Source organism: Neodiprion lecontei, chromosome 3 (assembly GCF_021901455.1).
Source record: "Neodiprion lecontei isolate iyNeoLeco1 chromosome 3, iyNeoLeco1.1, whole genome shotgun sequence".
NCBI classification, from domain to species: Eukaryota; Metazoa; Arthropoda; class Insecta; order Hymenoptera; family Diprionidae; genus Neodiprion; species Neodiprion lecontei.
The window spans coordinates 14,408,055-14,414,532 of NC_060262.1; positions in this window are offsets into that span (position 1 = coordinate 14,408,055).

Below are 6,478 nucleotides of genomic sequence, written 5' to 3' on the forward strand. Positions count from 1 at the left end.
AGGTACTCACACGAACTCGTAGAGTGGCGGTATTCAAGGCAGCTAACGATAATTGATTAAAGAATTAGAGGAAATAATGAAATAAAGAAGAAACTCAAGTCAGGAAAAATGAACAGGTCAATCGATCATATATTGTCGAGAAGGTTACATGGTTGAGACAAGTAAATGCAATGGTATCGACAGCAATAGTTAATAAAATGAGCAATCGTTATTCACAAAAATTTCGGTAGAATAGAATTGAACGGTAGCTTTGAAACGAGAGACGGTGATTACCGAGAAAAATGAACGTAGGTCGGGAGAAGCGATACAATGCAAGAATTTACTTAAAACTACACGTCACTGGGCGACGTGATCTTACCCAAGTTGCAAATGACGATACAATAGGCAGGAAATAAATAAAAATATAATAAGCAATAACCGAAATAAAATAGGCACACTAAGGCACACTAAGGCACACTACTATTACAAAAGAGTATGGAATGAAATTTGAAGCCAATAGGGCTTAAAATACGATAGAAAACACAAAAGCAGTCTAATAGAAATTTACAAATAATCAGAAAAGTTATGAATTTAAAAGAATTAGTTATTCGGCAGTTACGAGGTCTCTCAGACACGAAAATAATTAATTACTGAAATCATGCAGTTACACGGCGGCTTACTGCAACTCTCATCCGTGGACCATGATTCACACATATATGTCGATAAATACCATAAGAAACACTAGAAATTGTGAGCAACTTCGTAACGATACAATACAAGGCAGAAGCCTTACCTTATTAGATGTTCTCAGGCACACAACACTGAGGTTAATTAAAGTACAACTTGAAGAAAAACGGAAGAAAACTAGAAATACGGCAGGAAATTTACGGAAACAAGGATAAAGTCAACGGTAAGTCAACGGTAAAGGGTGTGAAGAAACGGTAGATAAGGTAAAGATAGAACGAAAGGAAAAGGATCGGTAGCTTAAAACGGGAGAATACACGGATCACTCTGAGTTGTCACTCAGCGGGTCAAGCGTAGGATAGACGGAGGTCGGAGTTCGGCTCGCCGATCTCGCGGTTGTCGTGAGGTGATTCTCCTTCCCTTTGATTGGTTGGTTGAACCCCACCGCAAATAGGCCATCCCCCTGTAGCGAATATTGCTTACGGCGTGGTCATGCGTTTCCGAAAATTACCGCTAGATGAGGCGCAATGTGCTGCTCGTGATTTCGTCATTGACACCAACTCGTACGATTTAATAGCTGCTTCAGTTTACTGTCCAGGTTGCCTATCATCGGGGACTTCTTTGACAGAGGCATACACAGGGTGCCTCTCGGTCAGAATTAGCGAGTGGAGAGTGACGCCTCACTGTTCACTTTCACCGGCTTTTGTACAGGCAGTAGCCAGCTACCTATACCCGAGGTCATGCGGTCAGACGGTTGGCTAAACCGTGGACCATGACTCACACAATTAGTCCTTGCCGACAAGAAAGCTGCGTCGATCCTCGGAACGATGGCTTTATCAATCTGGACGTAGTGGTTTTGGGTCGGTCCGGCACCAGGCCGGTAAGTCGGAAGATGGCAGGCTATACGGTCTGCCCTTTACGCCATCCTTACGGCATCCGATGGAACGGGAGGCTGGTTCCTCCTTGAGGAGCGGTGCCCTCGGCCGTCGGGAGGATTTTTATCTCCCTGTTCACCGGCAGTCGAGGCGATACGGAAGGTTTGGGTAGATGCTACCCCAGGTGTATAGAAGTGTACCAAGGTAGTCAGTATAGTCTGATTAGACCGTCGGTAGGCGAAGTCGTTGAGAGCTGGAAACGGTAGATATCGGTCCCTCGGTGGTCGGGATCGTTCTCGTCCAAGTAGTTTATTAGCGTGCGCCGAGGCGCGAAATACAGAATTTACAAAAAAAGAATTAGTTAAAAGTAGTTATTGCCTATCTTGTATCGAGTTCGGTTGGAGTACCCCGCTGAGGACGCGTAAACTAAAAATAATAACGGTTGTGTGCCCTTGTGACGGGCGATTCTAAAACGCCACGTTACAATACAGGTGTAACATATCATCAACAACAATAATAATAATAACAGCATTAATTAAATCTCCGTACATGCATAGATAACGATTTGGCAAAATTACCGAGTCAATCAAACGATACTAGACGAGCACAAGATCAAAATCAAGGCGTGGAAATGCAAACAATAAACGGTATCACAAATAGCACAAACGTGTTAGTAAATCAAAATACTATTAGAAATTTCTCAGAAGAATCCCCAAACAAAAAGATCAAGACACAACATCGAAACAAATTTCACTAAGGTTATGTAACCAAGATAAACGATGCTATATTCAAAAAACTTCACAGCTAAACATGAAAATAATTTATAACTAACCTACAAACTATTTGGAGGGGAAATGAGTTTTAACACATAGATACAACCAAATATGATATACGTATAACGGGCTGATATATTTATATATGTCGCATCGCCAAGGAGTTCGAGATTTTCAAGCGACTCTGCGTCCAAACAGTGTTCTCGATTCCCGGCCAATGCTTATGCAAACCCAAGTGCGAGGCGCAAAGGGATCGGGCTCTATGGCTGCGGAAGAGGTTGCGCCTTATGAGTGCATTCTGGGAACAGCCTCACCCCCTTATGGGTGGTGTGGAGGGTAAAAACAACGAATGGCTCGCGTGACGGAGTGACGGGGATTTTTGAAGTGGAAATAAAGGAGGCTTTGGACACTTCTTTTGGGACCACGACCAATAGAAGACGTTTTAGATCAGTAAACCGATATCTGAATAATGTACCATTGATCTGGATATCCAATAAAAACTGTATTTAACCGTGTCACTGCGGCAGTCAGTGAGTTAAATTGCGTGCAATCTGACATATATTAGGGTGGACCAAAAAAATCGATTTTTTTTTCACTTGGTACTCCGAAAACTTGGTTGGTAAAGACCTCGAAAACATTCGCTCCAAGTATGAGCTCTTAATTTTAATAGGAAGGTCCTCCGCCTCGCAGTTTTCTATTTTTTTCTTATGGTGAGGAAGAAAAATACATATCTACGATTTATGAAAAAAAATGTATATCATATTTTAGTAGGACATTAAATTCTCTACAAAAAAGGTTTCTTACAATTTTTGGTAGAGAATTCAATTTCCTACGAAAATATGATACACATTTTTTTTTTTATAAATAGTAGATACCGAGATGTGTATTTTTCTTCCTCACCATAAAAAGAAAATAGAAAACTTCGAGGCGCAGGACCTTCCGATCAAAATTAAGACCTCATACTTGGAGAGAATGTTTTTGAGGTGTCTACCAACCAAGTTTTTGGAGTACAAAGTGAAAAAAAAATTGTCGATTTTTTCATATATTTTATATTTATATATGTATCCAATTTCCACTCTCAGGGAAAACCCCGACCATTCTTTTCTCTCCGACATATATATATATATATATATAATTCCCACGACCCTAGTTTGAACATTTGTAACCGTAATAAGTAGTTATAGTCTGGTCGAGAAGTGAGTTCACTGAGAAAAATCATTAGAATGGTCTTAAAAATATGGCGATTGGTGCATTGGATTCAGAATTTGAAATGATCAAAACGGTATTTTTTAATCAATCCGCCATTAAAAATTTCAATATTTATAAACAAAAAATGAAAAGAAAAAAAGGAAGTCTCCGTTTTATAGCTATAATTTCAAAAACATAAAAGATAAATGAATTTTGAAAAAAGATCCTAAAAGAGGAGGAAATTTCCGATGAAAAAGTCCGTACTCCCGGAATTCTAGCTTTATTATTTATAATTTTAATTTAACGTTGAAAATAGGGCTCCGCGCGGCCGTTTCGGTGCCTAGGCGTCACCGCCTAGCGAAGCATGCAGCACGAAACAATTTTTTTATAACATTCAATATTAATTTAAAAATTTGAATAAATTATAGTGTTATCTAGACACTTGAAGGAATGTAGTCTTACCCAAAAAAAATTCTTAACTCGATTTTCGTTTAAGTTATTTCATTGTTAATTAACTCATTTTTCGTAGACTTGACTTTTCATAAAATCACTTGTAAAAGTTCAAAAAATAGGTCTATAAATTTTTTTTCTATTATGAGCTCTTTTTATATAAATAATAAACAAGATTCAGTGGTGAAAGTTTATAAAAGTTTTTTCATTTGTTTATAATGATTTTTCAAAGTTATCAAAAATGGAAAAATCCGGCTAATGTTATGAAAAAAATTTTTTTTCATAAATCTTGAATTTTGGTTGTTTTTAAATTAATATGTTGCGTTTATTAGCTTGGCTGAAAACTTTTTAACGCGTATTGTTTAAAAATTTATTATAAACAAATAGACAAGTTGAATATTTTTGAAAAATTTTTTCTGGTCATTTTATTGTCTTAGTGAAATAAAGATTTGAAAAAAAAAAAATTTTTCTTAAAAAAATTATTTAATTGTTTATAACTGTTTTTTTCATTTATCCACCATTTATATTATTTATTGAGAAATAATTTTTTTTCTAAAAATCATCATTTACAATTGTTAATATAATTATGAAAAAAAATTTTTTTTCTATTTGAATTTTCATTGTTTATTTTATAAACAATTTGTTATAAACAAATTTATATTTTCATTTTATTTTTTTTTCGTTGCTTTAAAAAATTACAAATACAGCCATGTGCATCAGTGTTGTAAAAAAAGTTTTTTGGGGTAAAGTATTTTAAAATTCAATAATAAATAGAGAAAAAATTTTTTTACAACTCTGATGCACTCACTTCTCGACCAGACTATTAATTTAAACGTAAGGGGAGTCGTTTATGACATTCGCTGATTGGGTTCGGGGTGACACATCTGGTCACCGAATGTAGCCACGGTCGCGGGATAGGTACCGTTATCTACCCGTAGTGGTAAAGAGGGAAAAGGGAAGCGGGCTGATGAGCCCGGTAAAGCTTTTTGGAATAAAGAGGTGCGAAGGAAGAGGCAGTTCTGATTGAGAGGCAGTCCAGTAAGGACACATCGAGTATCCTGTCGACTGTGGATTCGTTACCGAACTTCCCATAACTCATAAGGGATAGATTGTGTGCCAGCTATCGTGTTAGGAAACATTGAATTAAGAAAGTTCAGTATGGTAATATTAAAGTTGTACATCGATTATACGCATCATTTGTAATTTCTTTCGTTAAATAGGAATACCCGTTCAGCAAATGCGAAGAGTTCTGACGACATGATTACTACTCCGACATATATATGTAAGGTAGACGCGTTGCACTCCCTCAGTCTCTCGATTCAAAATCTCCCGCACGATGTACGGGTAGGTAAAACAGGCACCTGACTGTGCAATACAGAGAAAGTACGTACAGAGACTAGTAGAGAAAGAACGGCGTGGAAAATAAACATCGAATGTTGTTTCTTTGTTGCACAGATAAGAATTAAGAGTTAAGAGTTAAAATAGTAGATTATTAAGTTGTAGATACCAACTTTAACGTGAAGAAAACATAATTTAAAAAACTCTTTGCTTTACAGAAAAACCATCGTAATTATTTACTCGCCATCATTTATCACCCCATGACAGAACATATTATATATATATATATATTATATCTAAATATATACTAAAACTAATTATTCGACAGTGCGCCGTCGGGCTACCGAACAGACGGCGTCCTCAATCTCACTCGAGATCTCACCCGACTCGGAGCTTCGACGCTACCGCGAGCTGTCCTAAATCTAAACGAATCCGTAAACGCTACTATATTTTAAACGCAACTAAAACTCAATGCTCAAACTTCTCGTCTCAACTGCTGCTCAACGCAACGGCAATTTCGACTATACATCATCTAACCTCGACTAAACACTATCTTGACTAAACGTAAACTTAACTAAGCGCAAGCACCACTACATTCAACTTCAACTAAACACAAGCTCAAAGTAAAGCAACTCAAACTACATTATCTTGAATAACGGGTACGGAACTCAATGCAGGCGCAACTAAACGTAACCTAAACTATACGCAATCGCAACGCATCCGAACTTAATTCTTTTCAAAATCCTCCAAAACGTTACCCGCTAATCCGAGCACTCCAATTCGGCACTTCCCGACCTACTCGAGAGGTGACACCAAAAAAAAACGATAACGCGGCTCGACCCGGTACAGCGAAATTCGGCTATACTTGATTTCACCAACGAGAAAGATTCAACTAAAACCCGTGACTCTACTCAACTTTTTCGGAAACTCAAAATTTACTTTACTCTAACCCGCGTACTCAGGCTACAGTCATCAAGCAAAAGAATCGGCAAAAGAATTTCGAGTACTTCTCTACAACGCAAATCCAAAACGGCTATCCGTTACTCGGCAAGCCTTTTCGCAATTATGCTCGAAATTCAATCGCGGGGATAGAAGCAGCGCTTACCTTCTACATCCTTGCAACCCCCTTTCCATTCCCCTCGCGATTTTTGGGCGACTCCATTGCTTCGCGAAACTCCCCCAAAACGTGAC